This window comes from Petromyzon marinus, chromosome 1, assembly GCF_048934315.1.
Source record: "Petromyzon marinus isolate PM22_M1 ecotype Great Lakes invasive population chromosome 1, UKy_Petmar_22M1.pri1.0, whole genome shotgun sequence".
Taxonomy (NCBI): Eukaryota; Metazoa; Chordata; class Hyperoartia; order Petromyzontiformes; family Petromyzontidae; genus Petromyzon; species Petromyzon marinus.
In genome coordinates, this window is record NC_133667.1 from 13,258,887 (window position 1) to 13,271,229 (window position 12,343).

The following is a 12,343-nucleotide window of genomic DNA, read 5'->3' on the forward strand; positions in this document are numbered from 1 at the left end:
GAGAGATGATGATGGCTCGGAGAGGACTTTTTATCCAACATGGCTGCTGCTGATCTTACGCAAGGCTGCAGATGTGGATGCAGAGCCACAACAACTACAATTTCACATTCAAGCCAGATAGCCACGTCAGGAGCCAGTGGAGTGTGTCACTGTGATGTCTCCTTCGTTTTTTCTGGATCGGGCATTGCTTCATATGCTGGATGGTCTGTTCTGGATGACCACAGTCGCACACTGGAGAGTTTTCATTTTCCAGGTATCCGCATCTGCCATGGTTTGTGCAGATGCGGTTTAGGGTGGACCATGAGCTTTGTGAGTTCTGTTGAACTCCCTTATTTTTTTCCAAGCTTCATCGGGGTTGAATTCGCATTGTTAAAGGTAAAGGGAATGGGACAAAAATGGCTTGCGTTACGTCAAGCAACGGCGAGGGACGTTATTGAGGTCCTGATGAATGGGAAGGCGGCTGTTTTGCTCAATTCGCAGGAGTTTCCCAGAGGGTTGCAGCGTTGTGATGAATCGTGTTGGGTCGACTTGAGGGTTCCACTGCATTGCAATGTTCCATTGGACATTAACAAGTTGAGAGTGACTATGTTGTATATGTGGGTTATGAAGATTTGATGAAAATAATGAAAATTAAATAAAATTTGAAATTTGCATAATTTATCCGAAATTATGCTGTGTAATTATGCATATAAATTATGCTACTTCGGGAGAATCGTATTTATGCGAGTGGGTGTGGTTATGTTAATGACAGCCTTATGAGAATCAGGCCCTGCCTCGGTGACGAGGGTCGGTTATCAATCGGGATAATGCAATTAATCGTATGCAGTTATGCAGGTGCCGTGATCATACCAGAGTCAACTCGGCTTCGTTGTTTAACTTCGTATTATCGATCGGTATAGTACGATTAGTCTCACTTTAACATGTACTGAATGTATTAGTGTGCTTAGGTCACCAGGTTCAGATCTCAATCGCAGAATTCAGTTATGCAGAATCACGGAAAGAATCACACACAACCCTTCTGCTTTAATCAATTTTACTTTCTAGCTAAACTTTAATTTTTGGATAATATGAGAACTCTCAATCTCGGAATTTCAACACAGCATTAACACGGTAACCATCACGATTGCGTTGTTTCACTTTGGCCTCGGCCATATGGTTAATCACCGCGTAACGCGACCTCGGTTGTTGAGAGAGAGAGACGTAATAATAAAAATATGCAAATGCTAATCTAAGCAAAACCTTAACTCTCTATTATGAATGATTATACTGGAATTTGCACACACAGTACGGCGTTCATTCCTAGATCCATAACAAGATGATGCAATTAAAGACGACCGACTGAAATACTTCTAAGTGACCGTATCCACGTAATTCAATGGGTTAGCCATGCTCTTCATTATCATTTGACATTTCAATGTACTTTATCATTAGTCTTGATGTGCTACGGCTGAGGTGGATTGTCTCTTTGGTACATTCTCGTGTGATCGGGCGACGTCAGCGAAAGCGGGTTTGTGAAGGTGGGGGAGGGGCACACGACCGATGGCTGAGTTGAATTCTCGCTCGGGGTGCGAAGCATCGCCGGCACGCTGCGTTGGTCCTGGTGCTGCTCGAACGCTCTCAGCGCTGGCCCGCAGCGGCTGTGGCTGCTGTCACTGCTGCGGGCAGCTCCCTCTCCTTGAAGATGCGCGATCGCGCTCAGCTGGTCGGTGCGAGTGTGGGTCGAACCCACGGGGCGCTCGCTGGCGCTGACACACTCTTGCTCGCGGACGGCTGCTCAGGCTCTTTCCGCTGCTGGATGAGCCAAGTCGCACGCTCTCTCTCTGTTGAGACGCCCCGAGCGCTCTCAGCGCTGATTCGCTGACAGCCGGCTTCTTCACTGCTGGATGACTGCTGCACGCTCTTGCTTGGCGGCGCTGACTCGTTGACTCTTTGTTTGTTGGCGGCTGGCCAAGCTTTTTCCGCTGCTGGATGGCTGGCACTTGATGTAGGAATACGTTTTGAGCGATACTTCGTCCCTCAGCTCTGAACTCACACTCGGTGGCACCTCGCTAATTCTGTGAGTCTCGCCATGCTCGGTTGATCGAGGGGCCCTTCAGAGCCAGCCTCTCGCTCTCGCCATCTCTTCTGCCGCTCCCGGCTGTTGAACTCGGTGTGTCGAACTTAACTGGAACGGGCTGGACTGGTTTGTCGAGATGATGGTGGGCTGTTATATTCAAAAAGAACCTCGGCTCTTCGCAGTGGAGGGGGGGCGTGGCTTGTGTGTGTGTGCGTTCGTGTGTGTGTTCGTGTGTGTGTGTGTGTCCGTGTGGTGGTGCATCAGCTAGTCATCTCAGTCAGTCGACCCGTGGCACCTGGGTCTGCCCCGTGACCTCCTGCCAGCGGGCGTTCGACACTTCACGTGGCCTCAGGGTGCACATAGCCTGGCACAAGCGTCGTGGTGACGTCACCGCCACTTAGTGGCGAATGGCGGTTGTTGTTGTGTCCGTGTGTGTCCGTCAACAAGCCATCCTGCGTTATACATCGATCACCGGACCCTCCTCACAAGGTATCCCTTCACCCAGCGAATCCAGATGGCTCTTCCTAAATTATTTTCCCGTGCTGCGGGGAGAGACAAAGACGGCCGGGGTCTCTCTCCAACCCTTGAGTGAGAGAAAACAGATACCCCTTTTTCACCGTCCTTCCGTGGCAGTCTGGAGATTTCGCAGATAACCTCTCTGCCCTCTCTTGGGGTTTCTTATTCTATACATTTATGGCATTTTTACGATTTCCATCTGTGATTGCGTGTTTTTGGGTTTGTGTGTTTTTATTCATTATTTTTTCTTTATTATTAAAAATAAATATATCGGCAGATATTATTGTTAATAGAAATTTTGGACAAGGCTCATGTATCCAACAACTACTTCTGGTCCATACTGGTTCACAGTACTCGGCTACAAAGTACGCAAGTGCCATCATTGCTGTCCATAGCACTGGGTGCTGATGCTCCCCAGCTTGTGCTAGCCAGTTTGCGGACCAGGTTGACCCTTGTTTTGGTCTTGGCGGCTACCAGTTTCACACCGAGGTAGGTTGGAGTGGGGTTGTTGTTTCACAGTGTTGCCAGAGAAGGTCACGTTCAGAGTGTGCTGCTGATTTGACAGGTGCTGATATGACAACTATTTCAGGACGGATACTTGTAAGTGTCCATCAGATAATTAAAATCTGGCTAATCACTTTAAGGAGCACAAATGAGTTTTATCTACTGAATGGAATGCGGCTGAGATATTGTCCGCCGAGAAGATGGAGTGATGAACTCTGAGCATGTGCAGATGATGAACGTATTCGCTGCGTTAAAGGCGAATTGGAGAACGGCCTCCACCCGTTACGGTCCACCACACGACTTGCTGTAAGGCCACATACACGTGCTCCCCGACTCCCCTCTACCTCTGTTTGCCACGCGATCCGTGATGGGGATCAGCGGGAGCGAGGTTGAAGAGTTTCCCCACTGGCCGTGCTGGACACTTGAATGCCAGGGAAATTAATCTTGCGCATGGCCTCTGCCTGCCGCGCTTATTCTCGAGCCTACCCTCTCCACGCTACTCAACATGCACACAATGCCAATGCCACACTTTGATACAGTGAGGGAAAAAAGTATTTGATCCCCTACTGATTTTGTACGTTTGCCCACTGACAAAGAAATGATCAGTCAATAATTTTAATGGTAGGTTTATTTGAACAGTGAGAGACAGAATAACAAAAAAAATCCAGAAAAACGCATGTCAAAAATGTTATTATTTGATTTGCATTTTAATGAGGGAAATAAGAATTTGACCGCCTCTCAATCAGAAAGATTTCTCTTAAAAGGAGTGCTCCTAATCTCAGCTTGTTACCTGTATAAAATACACCTGTCCACAGAAGCAATCAATCAAATTCCAAACTCTCCACCATGGCCAAGACCAAAGAGCTCTCCAAGGATGTCAGGGATAAGATTGTAGACCTATACACGGCTGGAATGGGCTACAAGACCATTGCCAAGCAGCTTGGTGAGAAGGTAACAACTAATTTTTATTTAAAGCTTTCGTGACTGCAGTAATTCATATTCTTAGCTCTTTCGGTAAAGTCACGTTGAAGGGAAACAATAAAATAATAAAATATATATAAAACAAAATTCTACTCACCTGGTATCGACAATCAAGGGTATTTCCCTGTCCCCAGACGACCTGCTTGTCAGTTTTGATGTAGTTTCCTTATTCACCAAGGTTCCTGTACCTGACACCATCGCAATCATTGAAGACTTGGTTCATCAAGGGCTTAACACTGAGGTACCCCCCCTGGTGAGACACTGTTTAACCAATACATACTTCACTTGGAATGGAACTTTCTACAAACAAACTGAGGGCACCCCAATGGGCTCCCCCCTATCTCCGGTTATAGCTAACATTTTCATGGAGAAATTTGAGACTGACTCCATCCAGACTGCCACTCTGCGCCCAACCTTATGGAAGAGGTACGTGGATGACACTTTTGTCATCTGGCCACATGGCCGGCCTGCTCTAGACCAATTCTTCGACCACATCAATTCCATACACCCAGCGATCAGATTTACCATGGAAGTCGAAAAAGATGGCAAGCTACCTTTTTTGGATGTTATAATTAAAAAGAGACCTGATGGTTCAATGAGCCACTCTGTCTACAGAAAAGCTACCCATACGGATGCTTATCTGAAACCGGATTCCCACCACCATCCATCACAGAAGAATTATCTCATCAAGACTCTGCATCATAGAGCCCAATGCATATCCGACCTGGAACACATAGGCAGTGAACTCAAGCAGGTACACCAAGCTCTTAAGGCTAATGGTTACTCTGACTATACAATCCGCAAAGCTATCACTCAAACCATGAAGAAGGACCCTCTTGAGGAGCCTTTCAAAACCATCACTTTACCCTACATTGCGGGGATCACAAAAAAAGATCTCCAAAATCTTGAATAAACACAAGATCCAGGTCCGTTTCAACACATTACATAAAATCCGTTATCTGGTTCCGTCTGTAAAAGATGTGATTCCGGACACACAGTACCCTGGTGTCTACAAACTAAGTTGCCTCTGTGGTAGTAGTTACATTGGAGAAACCAAACGCCATGTCTCGGACCGCATTCGTGAACACAAAGCAGACCTTAAACACGGTAGGACCAACACCTCGGCCGTGGCAGATCATTGTTATAATTCAGTAGGCTCACATGACATTGACTTTTCCCGGACAAAGGTTCTTTGTAAGCCATCTGGCTACCATGAGAGATTCGTTCATGAGGCTATCCACATATACAAACACAGAGACAATTTCAACCGAGAAGATGGATTCTGGCTTAGCAATCATTGGAAATATTTGATAAACCATTCAGGTCTTAATTGATTGTTCGCGCTTACAGTGGCTTTCAGACAGCATACTTTAATTTTTCGGCTTCCCCCTCCTCTTTTCAGAACATAGATGGACTCGTCCTTCTAAATAAACTGCCAAATCGCTGCACATGGCGCTGACGGTTTTTATAAATAAATAAACCTTTACAAATCAATAAATGTATGCAAACCGACACACCTGATGACGACCGTTTGTGTTATGGTCGAAACGTCGTGAGAATAAGGTAACAGTTGGTGCGTTTATTCGCAAATGGAAGAAACACAAAAGAACTGTCAATCTTCCACGGCCTGGGGCTCCATGCAAGGTCTCACCTCGTGGAGTTGCAATGATCATGAGAACGGTGAGGAATCAGCCCAGAACTACACGGGAGGATCTTGTCAATGATCTCAAGGCAGCTGGGACCATGGTCACCAATAAAACCATTGGTAACACACTACGCCGTGAAGGACTGAAATCCTGCAGCGCCTGCAAGGTCCCCCTGCTCAAGAAACCACATATACATGCCCGTCTGAAGTTTGCCAATGAACATCTGAATGATTTGGAGGAGACCTGGGTGAAAGTGTTGTGGTCAGATGAGACCAAAATGGAGCTCTTTGGCATCAACTCAACTCGCCGTGTTTGGAGGAGGAGGAATGCTGCCTATGACCCCAAGAACACCATCCCCACCGTCAAACATGGAGGTGGAAACATGCTTTGGGGATGTTTTTCTGCTAAGGGGACAGGACAACTTCATCGCATCAAAGGGACGATGGACGGGGCCATGTACCATCAACTCTTGGGTGAGAACCTCCTTCCCTCAGCCAGGGCATTGAAAATGGGTCGTGGATGGCTATTCCAGCATGACAGTGACCCAAAACACACGGCCAAGGCAACAAAGGAGTGGCTCAAGAAGAAGTACATTAAGGTCGTGGAGTGGCCTAGCCAGTCCCCAGACCTTATTCCCATAGAAAATCTGTGGAGGGAGCTGAAGGTTCGAGTTGCCAAACGCCAGCCTCGAAACCTTAATGATTTGGAGAAGACCTGCAAAGAGGAGTGGGACAAAAGCCCTCCTGAGATGTGTGCAAACCTGGTGGCCAACTACAAGAAACGTCTGATCTCTGTGATTGCCAACAAGGGTTTTGCCACCAAGTACTAAGTCATGTTTTGCAGCCGAGTCAAATAATTATTTCCCTCATTAAAATGAAAATCAATTTATAACATTTTTGACATGCGTTTTTCTGGATTTTTTTCAGTCTCTCACTGTTTAAACAAACCTACCATTAAAATTATAGACTGATCATTTCTTCGTTAGTGGGCAAATGTACAAAATCAGCAGGGGATCAAATACTTGTTTCCCTCACTGTATACTTACAGCTGTTTTTATTGTCATAATCGGGGATAATTTTAGATGCACGATGTGTTGATGATGCACCCAGGCCACACTCGCCATTCTTCCACTCGCACTATCTGTCTCAGGAAAACAGTATTATTGCATTCCAACACTCCCTGCCCTTTCCAACTTACCCCCCTTGAGTGCTCGTGTATCTGGGTGCACCATCATATTCTACGCGGATTCTCCCGGAGGTGGTCTTGCGTCAAACTCACCCATGTTTTACCACAGGGTCCGGGAGTCAACATCTCACACCGAACTTTGCCAATTCTCTCTCACATGGGAAACCCATGGCCAGGTCACTCGCTCGGTTTGCCGGGATGAAAACCCAGGTGGAGAGGTTCGGTTTGTGTGTTCTAGTTGACCTAAGCGCTAGTCGGGGTGCGTGCATGGGGTGAATGCATGGTGTGTGTGCATGGTGTGTGTATGTGTGGGCTGTATGTGTGGTGTGTGCATATGGTGTGTGTGTGGGGTATATGTGTGCGTGGTGTGTGTGTGTGGTGTGTGCATGGTGTGTGTGTGGAGTGTGTGTGGGGTGTATGTGTGCGTGGGGTGTGTGTGTAGTTTGTGCATGGGGTGTATGTGTGGGGTGTGAGCATGGTGTGTGAGCATGGTGTGTGTATGTGTGGGGTGTATGTGTGCGTGGGGTGTGTGTGGTGTAGGCATGGGGTGTGTGTGTGGGGTGTGTGTGTGCGTGGTGTGTGTGGGGGGTGTGTGTGGTGTGTGTATATGTGTGGGGTGCATGTGTGCGTGGGGTGCAAGCATGGTTTGTGTGTGTGCGTGGGGTGTGCACGGTGTGTGAATAGCGTGTGTATGCGTGCGATGTATGTGTGTGTCGTGCAAGCAAGTAAAACAATATTAATAAACGTTCCAACAAAACCATAAATGCCAAGAAACATTGCTACAAATGAAAAATGTGTATTTACAAAATACTGAACACGAGGCTTGTTTGCAAACTTGCATGAAAGTAAAACGTATTGCACATTTAAATAGTCTGCATTAATACTTTCACGGTGAGACGGCCTTCCTCTAAATTCAATACACGATTAAACTAAACTAATATATATTTACAGTTATTATTATATACGAGTTAAAAACAAACTTGCATGAAAGTAAAACGTATTGCACATTTAAATCTTCTGCATTAATACTTTCACGGTGAGACGGCCTTCCTCTAAATTCAATACACGATTAAACTAAACTAATATATATTTACAGTTATTAATATATACGAGTTAAAAACAAACTTGCATGAAAGTAAAACGTATTGCACATTTAAATCGTCTGCATTAATACTTTCACGGTGAGACGGCCTTCCTCTAAATTCAATACACGATTAAACTAAACTAATATATATTTACAGTTATTATTATATACGAGTTAAAAACAAACTTGCATGAAAGTAAAACGTATTGCACATTTAAATCTTCTGCATTAATACTTTCACGGTGAGACGGCCTTCCTCTAAATTCAATACACGGTAAAACTAAACTAATATATATTTACAGTTATTATTATATACGAGTTAAAAACATCCTTAGCTATTTCATTAACAGTGAGTCAAGAGAAAGGAGGGGGGGGGGTGTTTGTGTGTGTGGTGTGTTATTGGTGGGTGATGGTTGGGTGGTGTGTGTGTGCATAGGTGGTGGGTGCGTGATGTGTGTAGGTGGGTGGTGTGTGGGTGGGGTGTGTTCATGCGTTGGGTGTGTGTATGTGTGTGAGGTGTGTGTGGTGTGTGTTGTGGGTGGGTGGTGGGTGGGTGCGTTGTGTGAATGGGGTGTGTGCATGCGTTGGGGGTGTTTATGCGTGGGGTGTATGTGTGTGTGGTGTGTGTTGTGGGTGGGTAGTGGGTGGGTGGTGTGTGGATGGTGTGGTTTGTGTGGGTGGGTGGCGTGTGTCTGGGTGAGTGGCGTGTGTCTGGGTAGGTGGCGTGTCCATGGGTGGTGGGGTGCATGATGTGTGTAGGTGGGTGGTGTGTGGGTGGGGTGTGTGTATTCGTGGGGTGTATGTGTGAGGTGTGTGTGTGGTGTGTGTTGTGGGTGGTGGGTGGGTGGGTGGTGTGTAGATGGGGTGGTTTGTGTGGGCGGGTGGCGTGTGTCTGGGTGGGTGGCGTGTGCATGGCTGGTGGATGCGTGATGTGTGTAGGTGGGTGGTGTGTGTGGGTGGTGTGTGTGTGGGTGAATGGGGTGTGTGTGGGTGGGTGGGGTATGTCTGTGTGAGGTGTGTGTGTGGTGTGTGTTGTGGGTGGGCGGTGGGTGGGGTGTGTGTGTGTGTGTGGGGTATGTCTGTGTGAGGTGTGTGTGGTGTGTGTTGTGGGTGGTGGGTGGATGGATGGGGTGTGTGTGGGTGGGTGCGGTGTGTGTGTGTGGTGTGTGTTGTGAGTGGGTGGTGGGTGGATGGGGTGTGTGGGTGGGTGGGTTGTGTGTGTGGGGTGTGTGTGTGTGGGGTATGTCTGTGTGAGGTGTGTGTTGTGGATGGGGTGTGTGTGGGTGTGTGGGGTGTGTGTGTGAGGTGTGTGCAGGTGGGGTGGTGGGGGGTTGCAGGATGTCTTGGGGTCTGGGGTCTCTGCCTCTTCCATTCCAGGTGTCGACATCCCCCGGTGACGTCACCTGTTCCGGGCACAAACCCAGGGGAAGCATTGGGGTCATCAAGGGACAGAGCACTCAAGACACACAACAGCAGGTCTCCAGTCGTGTCTCAAGATGCTGCATGACATCGTGTGACAAGGGAGTGGAACACCAACGAGAGAAGCAGCCAGCTGGATGCAGTGCAATACAAATTTGGATTTATCTTCTCCATGTAAAATTGGTGGGAAAGATATTTTGCGGTGACGTAATGTTCACATACATTTCCTCGGGATGATCATGTATTTTTAAGCTATGTTAATGAAGGATTCTGATTATTATGAAATAAATAGCTTACACCCAAACAGAACTCTTAGACAAAATAATCCTTTTCTTTTCCAATACAGATCTTTGGTCTTTTCTGAAATTGAACATTTATCTTGTTGATTGTACTTTAGCTGAATGATTTGCATGCATTACGCGAGAGCTGAGCTTCTGTTAAAGATCTCAAAATAAGAGCTGAGTTATTGTTAACACTTATTTTTGAATGTAATCTCTTATGTAACATTATTTAATGCTTGTTTTTCAACATTCCGGTTTCCTGAAATCCAAATAAATTGGAATTTTTGCCCACGTGACAACATCGTTTGATTGGCTGTCAGTAGAGGGAAAAGCTGAAAATTGTCAGATACCTCGACGATCTGACCCAAAAGTAACGAATAATGAATCTAAGATTGGTCGTGAAAGCCGAGATATAATACTTTTTTACCTTTTAACGTGCACAGTGCTCGCTCACTCTCACAACGCGAGAAATCACAGAACCACAATTGTCCAAGCTCTGAGGTCCTCTATACGTCAAGGTGTTATCGGCCAAATAATGAGTGGCTTTAAATGTCGGAGGAAACTGGGGATCCGGAAAAAAAAACCCCACGCATGCGAGGCGACAACCACTCAATCCCATCCAGACGGAACAGGTGGAGTCCACATTTTTGTTGTGCTGCCTTCTCCTGGCAAGCCAGGATACGGGTGCCCACAGAAAGGGAGCGACCCACCAAACCCTTACCTCCACTGTACTTGAGTGGTGGGGTGCGCCAACGATGGGGCCTTTATTCTTCCGCATTGCAGCAGCAATGCTTCCGGACAAATCTAAGAAATGTCCGGAGTCGCTGCCGCACACGGGCAAATCTCCGCCCAGGCCCCCTCGATGCCTTCGCTCCGGTGTTGGCGACAGCTTCACTGGTCGCTTGATGGCTGCGTTGGTATTCCAGGGCAGTGTAGAAACTGGCGTTCGAGCTGAAAGAGAGTTGCAAGGGCCACTGTTATGCCTCTGTCTGCCTGTCTTTATTTGTGCTGAAACTTTCCTACTGCAATACAATTCCATTATCTATCCTACTGCTACTCCCTGGCCCTGCCCCCCAGCCACAACCAGGTCTACCCCTATCAGAATATGTTCATAATCAGAATATTTATTTAGACTGTAGGAATATTATGACCTACAAAGCTCTTTTTTTTACAGATGTCAAGTAGATCACTGCCCCTACACCTATCACTACTCCAAACCCTTCTGAAGATAAGAAAAGCCAAAGCATTTTAACACTCAAACGAGCAAGCAGAGTGGTGGGAATTCCACATTCCCATGGCTGGGGCCAATCTATAAATGAAAACCAATGTTAGAATGATGTCCAGTACTGCTGGACATCAAACTGGACATCCGTGAAAAAGAGCTTCATAGCTCATCAAATTCCTCCAGTATAAATAAATATTCTGATTCTTTTCTAGAGTTATAGGCAGAGGAGAAGAGGAATATCTGGAGCCTAGAGTTGAACAAGAGCATGAAGTCGACAATGAAGATGGCTGGGGAAGGACAGTTCCAGACTGCAGAGGAGAAAGAGCAACGTCTCAAAGAGAGCTGCATGCAGAGAGAAAGTATTTAGCAGGGAGAAACATCAAAGTCACTTCATAAGAACCTAACCAACACAAATATTCTTCAAGATGCAACGTGCACGTGGAGACTCACGATTGGCTCTTGGCTGACACAAAATCTTCCTCGAGACCTGACCCAGAATCATTCGTCCATCTCTGCTCGCATTGGCTCACACGATCCACCTCCACGATCTCGTCCATTTTAATTGATGCGTCCACAGCATCCGGTTCATTGTGACTAGCATGGCTTTCGTCCTTGGTGTCGTCCTGAAGCCACCTGTGGTTCAAAGCTTCCTCAGGCGTGAGCCGGCGAGCGGGATCCCACCTGCCAAGATATGAACGGTGAATCGTCAGGGTTCATTTACTGTCTAAATTTCTTCTAATAATGGGGTGGAGGTGTGGCACATGCAATTATTTACCTTCATTATGCAAACGAATACAAGAAGGCACAAGGCATGAAATATTGCCCTGTTATGACAGAAAGCCACTCCCTGTCAGTAAAACACCACTCCTAGTAGTGTGCACTCTTTCTACGAGAGTGCTGATGGTGAACACGAAAATAATGATGAATTAAGATCATATGTAGACAGTACAGGTATATCTTACTCAAGGCATCCTTGAACAAAATCGATTAACTCTCTGTTCGTAGTCCGAAGCTTTTCCTTAAGAGAGGTGGTGCTTGGAACGACTTTCCTGCCGTTCACCCTGTGGCACCCTGTCGTGTCTGTGTTGGAGAGAAAATGAGTGAAACGGGTTTCCGAGGATTACGAACAAAGTACATTACGGCAATGCTTGCCTGGATAATTGTGACAACAGAAGTAGCAACCTCCCCTCCACTCACCGGTGTAAATGTCCATGTCGGTCGCAGCATCAATCATGGACCTTGGTGGGAGACCAAAAATCTGTGCACAGGTCACAGTGAAATTAATATACATGGGTTAGGTCATTGGACTTTGTGTATCGTAAACATGCATACAGTAGACTTCCTCAAATGTAAATGTCTCTAAAACTGAAACGTTTATTCACAAGGACTGCACATGCTTTTACACCACTGCCAAATAGATTACATTTTTTATTGGGTACTTAATTA

The 12,343-nt window shown here is 46.4% G+C and overlaps 1 long non-coding RNA gene across 1 annotated transcript; it reads right to left on the reverse strand.

Annotated features, from left to right (window-relative positions):
• Nucleotides 1-10,399: 10,399 nt before the first annotated feature.
• Nucleotides 10,400-12,233, reverse strand: LOC142930159 (uncharacterized). Its single transcript, XR_012946221.1, has 3 exons — nt 11,860-12,233; nt 11,348-11,578; nt 10,400-10,623 (listed from the first exon to the last, which is right to left on the reverse strand). It is a non-coding gene; the product is annotated as an uncharacterized LOC142930159 (long non-coding RNA).
• Between the last annotated feature and the right edge of the window lie 110 nt (nt 12,234-12,343).